We start from the raw sequence: 14,970 nt of genomic DNA, 5'->3' as shown, positions 1-14,970 counted from the left end.
TAGTATACATTTTTAGCTTATCACAGTCATGCTAGTTTTGTTTTACCACTTGATGTACAGTATCAGAAGCCTATTAAAATATACTTCGATTTCCCCCTCCTGCTCTTGGCAATATTGTTTTCATACATTTTACATCTACATTTGTTACAAACTCCATAATACATTGTTATCATTCTTGCTTCAAAACATCAACAACCTTTTAAGGTGATTTTTAAAATAAGAAAGAGTCATTTTATACTTACATACATATTCACCATTTCCGGCGATCTCCATTTCTTTGTGTAGACCCACATTTCCATCTAATATCATTTTCCTTTTGCCTAAAGGACTCTCTTTAACATTTCTTGTACTATATGTCTTATGGTGATAAATTCTTCCAGCTTTTCTATGTCTGAAAAATATCTTGACTTCGCCCTTGTTTCTGAAAGATATTTTCTCTGGGTATAGAATCCTAGGTTGACAGTCTGTTTCTTTCAGTCCTTTAAAGATGTTGCACCACTGTCCTCTGATTTGTATTGTTTCCGACAAGAATCTACTGTCATTCTTCTCTTTCTTCCTCTTTATGTAATGTGTCTTTTTTCCTCCTGCTTGCTTTTATAATTTTCACTCTATCACTGGTTTTAAGCAATTAGATGATGATTTGCTTTGATGTAGCTTTCCTTTCATTCCTCCTGTTTGGGGCTTAGTGAAAAACCTCTCCACCTGCCTTTGATGAGGGCTCAGAAGAGTCCTTCCACTCTTTATTTTCCCAAGAAACTAAAGCACTATTAGATCTAGCTGCTCCCTCAATACCCAGAGCACCCAGTATATTCTCACACATCTTACAGGGAGCAAGGAGCTACACAGCCTTCACCCTCCCTCCTCTGCCCCTTCTCTCTATCCATCCTACCTGCCTCCAACACCCTATCCCACTCCCTTGGATCCTCCCTGGGTTGCAAAATGGTCCAAAGCAGAGAAGTTGAGTTGAACCATATCTGGGGTGGAGTGGAAAGCAGGCCTGGGACAACTGGGGTGCTCCCTGCTGTTCTGGAGAACCAAAGAGGGGATGGACCCAAGTCCCTTTGGAAGAGTGAGTGGCCAGCATAAGGGCAGTGTGGAGGGGTGGGCAAAGAATGGAGAGGTTGCAAGAAGCCTCCACTCCCCATTCATTCATTTATTGAGTGCCTAGGACATGCCCAGTACTGTGCTGGGGGCCTCGAAGACAACAGTGAATCGTCACTGCCAGAACAGCTTCCAAGGCTTGTCTGAGGAGACATCTGGCCAAACAAGCAACAGATCACAATGTGATCACTGTGGGTTCAGCAGGAAAAAATGTAATCCCATTTTATGTAAGGGATAAAAGTAATGGCTAGAGAGGTTAAAGGACATGCCTGGGTGACCCAGCAATCTGGTGGTTGAGTTTGTATGAAATCAAGGCCCAAGGTAGGTTCCCCCAACCCTCGCATCACTGCAGCCCTCCCCCAGAGATCAAGATGCCCCTCGCAGGGCAGAACTGTCCAGCATGCATGTCATGACGTCATGATTCTTCACCAGTGTCCTTTGTGCAGGTCCCAGGTCCTTCAGCAGGGTCTGTACAACCCAGAGGTGGGCCCCACGCAGCTCCTGATGCCCCACGCGGCTGTGCCTTGTCACTGCAGTAGGCCTGTAAGCTTCTCAGATGGTGATGGCGCTGAATCCCCCAGAGTTTCTCGCACATGCCTGGCGATCAATAAACGTCTGCTGATCAAGTTCCTGTTAATGAATGGCAACGACTTCATCAGTAAATATTGATGGATTTGAGTCTCCTGCTCACTCTGGACAACAAGCCAGGGCTTTTGCCAAAGGAGGCAGAAAAGAATTTCCAATAAGCTGGATGTGTTCCAATCTCTTACATGGACAAATCTGTAATTGATTCAGAGGGGTGTAGAAGGGGGTCTCTCTGTTGTCATGGTGACTCTGAAAAAATTTTTTTCTTTAACAGCATCCCAGACATCAAGACTCTGAAGCAATGGCCCTTTTAAAATTGAATCATATTAATAAGATCTACCCAACTGAATGATGTTTCTTTCTTTCTTTCTTTTTTTTATTAGATGCATTATTAACTTGGCTAGCAGCAAGACCTCATAAATGCAAAATGCCTATTCAAGAAGAACACCACTTCCAGCACAGAATAAATAAGATACAACTCATTAATTCCAGAGATCCTGGCGTATAAAGAATAAGCTCTGTGAATGGTGGTCTTCGGGTTGTAGATTATTGAAGGGACTGGGTTGTGTGTGGGTCACTTCACTTGAGTGAATCCTCAAAACCTGGGGCAGCCCACACAGGCTAGCAGACCAGGCTGATGACAAAGTATCAGAAGGAAGTTGGGGGGAAAAAAAACAAGTAAATTTCACAGAAGTTCTACATTGTGCAAGAGAGGAATTGCAAGAATATTGAATCTTACAGCCCTCCTGCCCAGTGCCATCTTTTAACATTGGATTTAGTAATATTTGGCGTTTATTGAGCAAGTAATTTGACAGATAGACCCTAAAATGTCCCCCAGTGATCCCCACCTCCTGATATTCACACCCTTGCGTCACCCCCTCACCTTGAGTGAGGGCAGGACCTGTGACTTGCTTCTAAACAATAGAATAGGGCAAAGGGGATGAGATGACACTTCTGTGATTATGTTACATAAGACGTAACTTCTGTCTTGTTAGCTGACTCTCTCCCTCACTGGCTTTGGTGAAGCAAGATGCCATATAGTGAACTACACTATGGAGAGACCCCCTCTGGCAAGCAACTGAGGGCAGACTCTGGCCAACATCCAGAAAGGAACTGAGGCCCTCATTCCAACAACGCTGAAGAAACTGAATCCAGCCAACACCCACGTGAGCTTGGAAGTAGATTCTTTCCCAATCATACCTTCAAATGACTCCATCCCTGGCCAACCCCTTGATTGCAGCCTCATGAGATATCCTGGAGCAGAAGACTTAGCTAAGCCATGCCTGGATTCTTGACCCACACAAACACAGAGATGATAAATACGTGTTGTTTTAAGCCACTAGCTTTGTGATGAGTTGCTGCACAGTAATAGATAACTAATACAAGCACCTACCGATGTTCTAAGTGACATGGACACATTGGTAGACAAGACAGAGAGTTTGCTGTCTTCATGGACATTCCCTTCTAGTTGTAAGTAAGTAAAGTAAATTAATAAATTATTAATAAATTATTAATAAGTAAGTAATTATTCTTTATTGCCATGAAGAAAAGGAAATTAAGGCAAGAGAATAGAGGAAGAAGTGGATGGTATTTTAGATAGGGTTAATGAGTAATGTTGTCTGAGCGGAGGGAACATTTGAGCAGAGAACTGAAGAAGTGGGCATATCAGAAGGAGGAGCATTACAGGCAGAGGAAAGAGCAAGTCCACAGGTCTGGGTGGGATCAAGATTGGCAGGTTGAATCCCAGTTAGTACAGGGAGTAAGAGCTGAGCTCAGAGAGTTAGTGGGGTCAGATCACAGATGCCCCTGCAGGCCGTGGGGAGGGCTTTGCTTATATTGGCCACGTGAGAGGACGCTCCCTGAGCCTTCTGAGCAGGTAAGTGACATCATCTGACCTGAGGGTAAGAGTCTCTCTGGAATACCCAGAACATGAACTGCACAGAAGCTACACAGGGCATGGAAAGTGACAAAGAGCCTCTCATCTATTTTTCTTCAGGGATTCTCCCAGAAGCCCTTTGGAGTAGATGGGGCAGGTACAGGAATTCCTCCCAAATTTTGCATCCCTCTAGTTCAAAAGGCTGATCTATATGGTTGGACTCTTGAGTCCTTTTCCCACACTCAGGAGCCCCATTAGAATGGAGACAGAACAAATGGTGAGTCACTCCAGACATGACTCAGGGGCCCTGATCATAATGTCAAGAAGGTTGTGAATATTTGCATGGGAGATGAAACAGATGAAAAACAGTGCTTTTCAGATGCACAGTATTTGCAGCAAGGCAAGTAGATGTATAGAAAACTTTTTTTTTTTAAATTTACGAGTATCTTTTTGAAATTATCCAGAAAGAAGATTCTGAAAATGTTTCCTGTGAATGAACTATATAGGACACATTATTGCTAACCTAAAATGTTTCAAATGCCATTAAGATGTGGGTGTTTTTTGTTTTTTCGTGTTTTTTTTTTTTGAGTGGTACTCTATTGTGTTCTTTTAGAGGCTATATAAACATATTAGACTTTTTAAATTTTTATTTATTTCATTTATTTATTTTTGGATCTGTTGGGTCTTCGTTGCTGTGCACGGGCTTTCTCTAGTTGCGGTGAGCGGGGGCTACTCTTTGTTGCGGTGTGCGGGCTTCTCATTGCGGTGGCTTCTCTTGTTGTGGAGCACGGGCTCTAGGCACGTGGGCTTCAGTAGTTGCAGCACACAGGCTCAGTAGTTATGGCTCGTGGGCTCTAGAGCGCAGGCACAGTAGTTGTGGCGCACGGGCTTAGTTGCTCCGCAGCATGTGGGACCTTCCCGGACCAGGGCTTGAACCCATGTCCCCTGCATTGGCAGGTGGATTCTTAACCACTGCGCCACCAGGGAAGTCCCTAGATGTTTTTTATACTCACATTTATTATTAATCCCTCAACCTTATTTTTTGTAAGGTTTGAGTTCCACACATACAATATTTTTGTTAAGTAAACATAAAACTCAGGTTTGAAAGAGAAATCTGTATTATCCCTGAACTTAAAGAGTTTAAGTAAAGGGCCTCTATGTTTTCTCAGTGGGTCATGCTGGCTTGGGCAACGGGAGAGGGAGAAGGCAGCAAACCTAACCATATTGGAAAACAGGTGACTGAAACCTCACCCTGCCCTCCATCCATCCCCTCATCCATCCACTCATCCACTCATCCATCCATCCACTCAGCCATGCAGCCACTCATCCACCTACCCATCCATCCATCCTTCCACCCACCCGTTCATCCACTCATCCATCCATTCACCCATCCATTCATTTATTTATTCACCCATCCATCCATCCAACAAATACTTAATGAGCACCAAACAGAACCAGACGTTGTAATAGAAAGCTGGAGACGAGGCAGACACTGCCCCTGTCTTCATATAGTCTAATCTTTGTTCTCCACACAAATTTGGGTACCTTTCCTCAAGCACCGAGTCCTCCACTGCTCTTGAGCTCCATTTATGCAATCACACATCTCAGCCTTGCTGGCGGATGTCCAGATAAATTTTGCTCTCCAGTCTTGGGGACCAGAATCCAAGAGATTCCCTCAAATCACTCTCTGAGACGGTTGTGGGCAGAGTGGATTAGCAGAGGTCTCAGAATCTGGTCCAAAGTCCTTCTGGTGCCTAATTCACAAAGAAGCTTTTCTAGGTACCAATACTAATAGCACAAAACCTCTGAAACAAATACAGCAAGTCCCCTACACACAAACCTTCAAGTTGTGAACTTTCAAAGATGCTAACGTATATTCACGTGTCCAATCATGTCAGTTAGCTCTATTTGAGGAGGCACTGTTAGTTTTTGAGGCACAGGACCTGAACGTAAAATGGTACACAAAGTTTGCAGCACCCATTCAGAATGCAATCCAGTGCTACCGTGTCATCTATGACAAGAAAAAAAAGAGCTACTACCCAGACATCACTGGACCATTTTTTTAAGAGGGTAGGTAGAATTGAATCCAGCAAGGAACCAGAACCTGTGCCATCAACGTCAGGCGTGAGTGAAATTGCAGCTTGCCCTCCGTCTCCTATTGCTGATGATCCTTCAGCTCTACCATCTCGCACCTTCTCTCCCTCCTCCAGTCAGTAACTCTTCTTGCCTGTTCACTTGATGCCAGCCCCTGTATGCCAGCTGTTGTACTGTACTACTGTACTTTTCAAGGTACTGTACTGTAAGATTAAAAATGTTTTCTTTATTTTTTTGTTTGTTTTTTATGTATTATTTGTGTGAAAAGTATTATAAACGTATTACAGTACAGTACTATATAGCCGATTGTGTTAGTTGGGTACCTAGGATAACTTTGTTGCACTTACGAACAAAATTGGACTTATGAACGCACTCTTGGAATGGAACTCGTTTGTATGTCGGGGACTTACTCTATTCAAATGTGTTGAATAATTACTACATGCTAGCAGCATTGATGAGTATATTCTTATTTTCAAAAACTACATGGTTCTTCTAGGTCCTGCTCCTGTCTACTGCTTCTGCCCTAATTTTGATGTGTTCCCCAAGGTTAACTTCTTAGCCTTCCCCTTTATGTACCCTGAGTGATCTCATCCACTTCTTTCACCAAATCTGAATCCTGATCCAACTAGATTTCCTAAGCTCTTGACTTGCGTGTCTGTTTTCCTGCTGGACCCACATGTCCCAAGAGGACACAAGCTCATTGTGTCCTAAACCAAACTCTTATGGCAAGTACAAAAGCAAGGTCCCAGATCCCTAAGATCTGATGAATGAAATCCATAGGGGTTGTCTCCTGGACTGACCAGAGTCAGAGAGACTAGAGCTATTCAGGGACATGAACCCAGCTCAAGAAACAGGCATCAAAGAGAGGGTGAGCTGCAAAGAAAACCAGGGGCTCAGGGAGAAAACTATGTTATTGTCCAAGGAGGTGAGACTGGATAGAGGGGTTCTGGGCAGTCCTGCCATAGAAAGAGACCTTGGCCGTGGGGTGGGAGATTATTTTAGGACTCTCTGGTTCAGGGTCCATGCTTCCTAAGCAACTGAATGATTAAAATGTTACCTCCTAAGCCCATTGATACCTTCAGAACCTTCATGACTCCAGATCAGGAGCCCACTCTGTGAATACACCCCCTTTCAGGGGAGGGGGTACACCGGTCTCCTGTGAGTATGGTTAATGTGAGCCAGATGCTGAAAGACATCATTCTGAGTGGGCTGAGAACCCTAGCCCAGCCCGAACCTGGACTCCCCAGGTTCTGGTGGCGCAGGGAGGCACCGTCTGTTTTGTACGGCATTAATGACATCCAGTTGATACACATTTGCACCAGGTGGGCAAGACCACCTTCTTGCTGTGATTTCCAGGACTATCAGTTCTGCCATTTCCCTTATTTATTCAGTAACACCTGAGCATTCACCCATAGGCGCCATCACTCCAGTGGCTAAGGTTTCCATGCTGTTTAAATCCAGTTTGCACATGAGTATAAATTTGTTCAATTTGGGGAGTATTTGCTAAAGATAAACACCTACTCCATGATCCAGAAATTCCATTTCTAGGTCTATACTCAAGAGAAATGAGTGCATACATCCAGCAAAAGACATATATAAGAATGTCCATCGTAACTTTTTCCATTATAGCAAGAAACCCAAATGTCCATCAATAGAAGAATGGATAAAACACTGTGGATATCCATACAATAAAATATTACACAGCAGTAAAGAAGAAGAAAGTAGTGATACATGCAGCAATATAGATGAATCTTACAGACATACAATGAGTGAAAAATGTCAGACACAAAAGGCTCCATACTCTATCGTTCCATCCATATGAAATTCAAGAACAGGCAAAATTAACGGTAATAGAGGTCAGAGTAGAGGTGACCTCAGGGTGGCGGATACTGACTGAGAAAGGGCACAGAAAAACCTTCTGGGGGCTGGACATATACTTTATCATGATCTGGGTGGTGGCGACATGAATGTATTCATATGTGAAAATTCATTGGCTGTACATTGAAAAATAGTGCACTCTTGGTAATTTACTTCAAGTCACGCTTTTTCAACGTCAAAAAAGAAAACAAAAATAGGGAAAATTTTAAAGAATGAAGTTAGTCCTGAGCAGGGTATTCCTCGAATCCAGGAAGAACAAGTGTATTTAATCTCTCATTCAGGCTCTAACCAAGCTACATTTTTCTTAAGAGGCAAATAGTAAATATTTTCGGCGTTCTGGGCTGTACCAGCTCTGTCACAATGACTCACCCTTGCCCTTGCCCCAGGAAAGCAGTCACAGACAATAAATAAATGAGCTGGTGTGGTTGTGTGCCAATAAAACTTTATTTACGGAAACAGGCAGTGGGTCAGATTTGTCTGCAGACTGCAGTTTGCTGACCCTTGGTCCAATCCATTGGTGGTGACTTTCTGGGAAAACTAGGTTGAGACCCCTTCAGGATTCACCAGAGAAGAATGCAATGATCCATTAGTCATGTCTGTCAAAAGAATGAATATATATATATGTATAACTGAACCACTTTGCTGTATGCCTGAAACTAACAAACATTGTAAATCCGCTATACTCCAACAAAATTAAAATTTAAAAACTAAAGTAAAGGGCTTCCCTGGTGGCGCAGTGGTTGAGAATCTGCCTGCCGATGCAGGGGACACGGGTTTGAGCCCTGGTCTGGGAAGATCCCACATGCCGCGGAGCAACTAGGCCCGTGAGCCACAACTACTGAGCCTGCGCGTCTGGAGCCTGTGCTCCGCAACAAGAGAGGCCACGATAGTGAGAGGCCCGCACACCGCCATGAAGAGTGGCCCCCACTTGCCGCAACTAGAGAAAGCCCTCGCACAGAAACGAAGACCCAACACAGCCAAAAATAAATAAATAAATAAATAAAATATTTAAAAAAAAAAAAACTAAAGTAAAAAAGAAAAAAACAACAGAGAAGTCAGGCAATCACGTGGCAGTGGGGACCAGCCAGTTCCTCAAACTGAGCCCCCGGGAACCCTTGCTTCACAGAAAGCAACCCCTCTTTGTCCTTCCCCTCTAACCCAAGTCCTCCTCCAGCATCTGCCTTCACTGTCCAGCCCCTGGGCCACTGCTCCCCCCCAGGTTTCCTCGCTGCAGGTAACTCACCTCCTTCATGCCTCATAACCCCAGTCTTCCTACTCCTCCTGCCACGCCCAGACCATCTGGCATGAAATCCCCTCTCCTTGGGGTTCTGCCATACAACCACATCGCCCTCTACCCCTGCTTAGGGCTGACTTGTGTTACCCTCTGGGCTGCCTTCTTCCTCATCCCAGGTACTGTCACTAGCCCGGGGGCTCCAGTGCCTACAGGGCTGACCCTCCCAATATCCTAGCCTCTCAGGTCCTAGACGGCTATGTTTCCCAGGACCTTCACCTGCTCCTACCTGAGCCTCCCATTCCCATAGCCACACTGCAGACCTCCCGTCACGTAGCCTTAGCTGCTCTCCACGATGAGCATCCTGAATCCCCCTGTTACACGTTCTAAACCCAGCCCGTCTTCAGCTCTCCCTCCCTCCTCCCCCCGTACCTGCCCCTCACCTCCGCGAGATCGGCACGCATTTAGTAGACTCCCGCCAGGCTTCACAGCTCTTCATGCAAGCTTTCCTCCCTCTCACGGTATCCTCCACCTCCTTGACCCTCTGTAATCGTATTCAACCCCCCAAATCCCCAGTTCTGAAGGAATCCAAGTGTCTGCTCCACTGTGCCCACCTCCCCGTGGCTGAGAGCTTCTGGGGAACGTCCCACAATCTCTGGCTGGCAGCATATAACCCCATGGATGCAACTCAGCTGGGTCCTCAATGCCGCAGGAATTCTGCCCCCAAAGTGCCACAGCAGGTCTTTGTAAACCTCTCCAAGCTCCAGCCCCGCCCCTCCCCTCACACTCTCAGCAGGTGACTTTGCCCCCACTTCTAAGGGGGGGGGGTCTTTCAGCATCCTGCCGACACATCATCAAATGTTAACCCCCTTCCTACATTCACTCTAAGATTGTCTGCACATACCTGGGGGCTCATATCCCCCCGTCCCTTCTGGCCCTGAGTGCCTGCCTCAGTGGACCCCTCAGCCTTACTCCCATCCCTCCCGCTGGCTGCCCCCTCCTCCCTACTCTATACCTCCCCTTTTTTGATGCCCACATAAAACCACTGTTGGGAAGAAGACTTTTCCTCTTCCAACCTGTGTCCTATGATTGGGGGCCTGCAAATTAACTGAGAAAAGCCAGACTAGCAGGAGAAAAGACAAGGTTTATTTTCACACGTGAAAGCAGGAGCTCCCAGTAAAGGAAAAACTCACAAAATAGTTCAAACTAAAAGTTTATATATATATATATATATATATATGTATATATATATACACACACACATATATATATGTGTGTATATATATATATATATATATATACACATATATATATATATATATATATATATATATATACTTAACAAAAGTGAGAGTTAGTGCTTCAGTGGGAGAGTATGGTGGGAAACTCTACTGGGCTTTTTTTTTTTTTTCCGTGCCGGGCAGCATGCAGGATCTTAATTCCCTGACCAGGGATCGAACCTGTGCCCCCTGCAGTGGAAGCACAGAGTCTTAACCATTGGACCTCCAGGGAAGTCCCTCTACTGGGCTTTTTGATGCTATGGGGAATGGGCAGTTGGTCTTCTAGGCAGCTGTATATTCGTAAGAAACTCCTTGGGAGGGGATTCAGCAGCTGTGTTTTGGGGAGGCTCTACTTTAGTCAGATAAGGTTTCTTTCTACATCTTCTGTAGCTCAAATGTTTTCAATTTAAAATAATCTTTATACCAACTCTGGGGATCTGAGAGGGAAGTCATACCACTCATACAAAGCATCATGGGTATGGTAGATTTTACTGATCATTTTGGCCACCAATGGAGTTTAGATCATAGAAGTACAAACAACCTAAAATTGAACGTCAGAATTTCCTGTTTGTAAAATTCCCTCAGTCTAATTGACTTTTGCCAATTAGAGTACGTCTCCGGGGTGCCACTCTCCCTTGCCCTCTGCTTCGCTTTTGTTCACAGCCCAGCAATGGCAACACTCCTCCCCCACTTCTTTTTCAGGGCACTGTCGCCCTCCCCAGCCTCTACACTTAAATCACCCCAGACCTCCTTTACGTGGCCAAAGACCACATATTCAGCTAAGCAATGGGCACCTCCTGTGAGACTCTGCAGTACCCCAGTCTCTGCCAGGCTCAGGAGAAGGAGAGAAATTCCTTCCCCCTCTGACCCTCTGGTATGAGAGAGTGGTGGTGGGGAAGAAGCCACAGCCAGTTTTGACTTTATTTATTTATTTATTTATTTATTTATTTATTTATTTATTTATTTATTTATTTATTAACATCTTTATTGGAGTATAATTGCTTTACAATGGTGTGTTAGTTGCTGCTGTATAACGAAGTGAATCAGCTATACATATACCTATATCCCCATATCTCCTCCCTCTTGGGTCTCCCTCCCACCCTCCCTATCCCACCCCTCTAGGTGGTCACAAAGCACCGAGCTGATCTCCCTGTGCTATGCAGTTGCTTCCCACTAGCTACCTATTTTACATTCGGTAGTGTATATATGTCCATGCCACTCTCTCACTTCGTCCCAGCTTACCCTTCCCCATCCCCGTGTCCTCAAGTCTATTCTCTACATCTGCGTTTTTATTCCTGTCCTGCCCCTAGGTTCATCAGAACCATTTCTTTTTTTTTTTTAGATTCCATATATATGCGTTAGCATACGGTATTTGGTTTTCTCTTTCTGACTCACTTCACTCTGTATGACAGACTCTAGGTCCATCCACCTCACTACAAATAACTCAATTTCGTTTCATTTTATGGCTGAGTAATATTACATTGTATATATGTGCCACATCTTCTTTATCCATTCGTCTGTTGATGGACACTTAGGTTGCTTTTGTGTCCTGGCTATTGTAAATAGTGTTGCAATGAACATTTTGGTACATGACTTTTTTTGAATTATGGTTTTCTCAGGGTATATGCCCAGTAGTGGGATTGCTGGGTCATATGGTAGTTCTATTTTTAGTTTTTTAAGGAACCTCCATAATGTTCTCCATAGTGGCTGTATCAATTTACATTCCCACCAACAGTGCAAGAGGGTTCCCTTTTCTCCACACCCTCTCCAGCATTTATTGTTTGTAGATTTTTTTGATGGTGGCCAGTCTGACCGGTGTGAGGTGATACCTCAGTGTAGTTTTGATTTGCATTTCTCTGATGATTAGTGATGCTGAGCATCCTTTCATGTGTTTGTTGGCAATCTGTATGTCTTCTTTGGAGAAATTTCTATTTAGGTCTTCTGCTTATTTTTGGATTGGGTTGTTTGTTTTTTTGATATTGAGCTGCATGAGCTGCTTGTATATTTTGGAGATTAATCCTTTACCAGTTGCTTTGTTTACAAATATTTTCTCTCATTCTGAGGGCTGTTTCTTAGGCTGTTTATGGTTTCCTTTGCTGTGCAAAAGCTTTTAAGTTTCATTAGGTCCCATTTGTTTATTTTTGTTTTTATTTCCATTTCTCTAGGAGCTGGGTCAAAAAGGATCTTGTTGTGATGTATGTCATAGAGTGTTCTGCCTATGTTTTCCTCTAAGAGTTTTATAGTGTCTGGCCTTACATTAGGTCTTTAATCCATTTTGAGTTTATTTTTGTGTATGGTGTTAGGGAGTATTCTAGTTTCATCCTTTTGCATGTAGTTGTTGAGTTTTCCCAGCACCACTTACCGAAGAGGCTGTCTTTTGTCCATTGTATATTCTTGCCTCCTTTACCAAAGATAAGATGACCATATGTGTGTGGGTTTATCTCTGGGCTTTCTATCCTGTTCCATTGATCTATATTTCTGTTTTTGTGCCTGTACCATACTGTCTTGATTACTGTAGCTTTGTAGTATAGTCTGAGGTCAGGGAGCCTGATTCCTCCAGCTCTGTTTTTCTTTCTCAAGATTGCTTTGGCTATTTGTGGTCTTTTGTGTTTCCATACAAATTGTGAAATTTTTTGTTCTAGTTCTGTGAAAAATGCCAGTGGTAGTTTGATAGGGATTGCATTGAATCTGTAGATTGCTTTGGGTAGTATAGTCATTTTCACAATGTTGATTCTTCCAATCCAAGAACATGGTATATCTCTCCATCTGTTTGTATTGTTTTTAATTTCTTTCATCAGTGTCTTATAGTTTTCTGCATACCGGTCTCTTGTCTCCCTAGGTAGGTTTATTCCTAGGTATTTTATTCTTTCTGTTGCAGTGGTAAATGCGAGTGTTTCCTTTATTTCTCTTTCAGCTTTTTCATCATTAGTGTATAGGAGTGCAAGAGATTTCTGTGCATTAATTTTGTATCCTGCTACTTTACCAAATTCATTGATTAGCTCTAGGAGTTTTCTGGTAGCATCTTTAGGGTTCTCTATGTATAGTATCGTGTCATCTGCAAACAGTGACAGTTTTATTTCTTCTTTTCCTATTTGGATTCCCTTTATTTCTTTTTCTTCTCTGATTGCTGTAGCTAAAACTTCCAAAACTATGTTGAATAATAGCGGTGAGAGTGGGCAACCTTGTCTTATTCCTGATCTTAGAGGAAATGGTTTCAGTTTTTCACCATTGAGAATGATGTTGGCTGTGGGTTTGTCATATATGGCCTTATTATGTTGAGGTAAGTTCCTTCTATACCTACCTTCTGGAGAGTTTTTATCATAAATGGGTGTTGAATTTTGTCAAAAGCTTTTTCTGCATCTATTGAGATTATCGTATGGTTTTTATCCTTCAATTTGTTAATATGGTGTATCACATTGATTGATTAGTGTATATTGAAGAATCCTTACATTCCTGGGATAAATGCCCCTTGATCATGATGTATGATCCTTTTAATGGGCTGTTGGATTCTGTTTGCTAGTATTTTGTTGAGGATTTTTGCATCTATGTTCATCAGTGATATTGGTCTGTAGTTTTCTTTGTGACATCTTTGTCTGGTTTTGGTATCAGGGTGATGGTGGCCTCATAGAATGAGTTTAGGAGTGTTCCTCTCTCTGATATATTTTGGAAGAGTTTGAGAAGGATAGGTGTTAGCTCTTCTCTAAATGTTTGATAGAATTCACCTGTGAAGCCATCTGGTCCTGAGCTTTTGTTTCTTGGAAGATTTTTAATCACAGTTTCAATTTCAGTGCTTGTGATTGGTCTGTTTCTATTTTCTATTTCTTCCTGGTTCAGTCTCAGAAGGTTGTGCTTTTCTAGGAATTTGTCCATTTCTTCCAGGTTGTCCATTTTATTGGCATATAGTTGCCTGTAGTAATCTCTCATGATCCTTTGTATTTCTGCAGTGTCACTTGTTACTTCTCCATTTTCATTTCTAATTCCATTGATTTGAGTCTTTTCCCATTTTTCTTGATGAGTTTGGCTAATGGTTTATCAATTTTGTTTATCTTCTCAAAGAGCCAGCTTTTACTTTTATTGATCTTTGCTATTGTGTCCTTCATTTCTTTTTCATTTATTTCTGATCTGATCTTTATGATTTCTTTCCTTCTGCTAACTTTGGGTTTTTTTTTCTTCTTCTTTTCTAATTGCTTTAGGTGTAAAGTTAGGTTGTTTATTTGAGATTTTTCTTGTTTCTTGAGGTACGTTGTATTCCTATAAACTTCCCTCTTAGAACTACTTTTGCTGCATCCCATAGGTTTTGGGTCGTCGTGTTTTCATTGTCATTTGTTTCTATTTTTTGATTTCCTCTTTGATTTCTTCAGTAATCTCTTGGTTATTTAGTAGTGTATTGTTTAGCCTTCGTGTGTTTGTATTTTTTACAGTTTTTTTTCTCCTGTAATTGATGTCTAGTCTCCTAGTGTTGTCGTCGGAAAAGATACTTGATATGATTTCAATTTTCTTAAATTTACCAAGGCTTGATTTGTGACCCAAGATATGATCTATCCTGGAGAATGTTCCATGGGAGCTTGAGAAGAAAGTGTATTCTGTTGTTTTTGGTTGGAATGTCATATAAATATCAATGAAGTCCATCTTGTTTAATGTGTCATTTAAAGCTTGTGTTTCCTTATTTATTTCATTCTGGATGATCTGTCCATTGGTGAAATTGGGGTGTTAAAGTCCCCTACTATGATTGTGTTACTGTCAATTTCCCCTTTTATGGCTGTTAGCATTTGCCTTATGTATCAAGGTGTTCCTATGTTGGGTGCATAAATATTTACAATTGTTATATCTTCTTCTTGGATTGATCCCTTGATCATTATGTAGTGTCCTTCTCTGTCTCTTGAAATAGTCTATTTTAAAGTCTATTTTGTCTGATATGAGAATTG

The sequence above is a fragment of the Eschrichtius robustus genome, chromosome 6, assembly GCF_028021215.1.
Source record: "Eschrichtius robustus isolate mEscRob2 chromosome 6, mEscRob2.pri, whole genome shotgun sequence".
Taxonomy (NCBI): Eukaryota; Metazoa; Chordata; class Mammalia; order Artiodactyla; family Eschrichtiidae; genus Eschrichtius; species Eschrichtius robustus.
Note: the sequence above shows the minus strand (reverse complement) of the source record.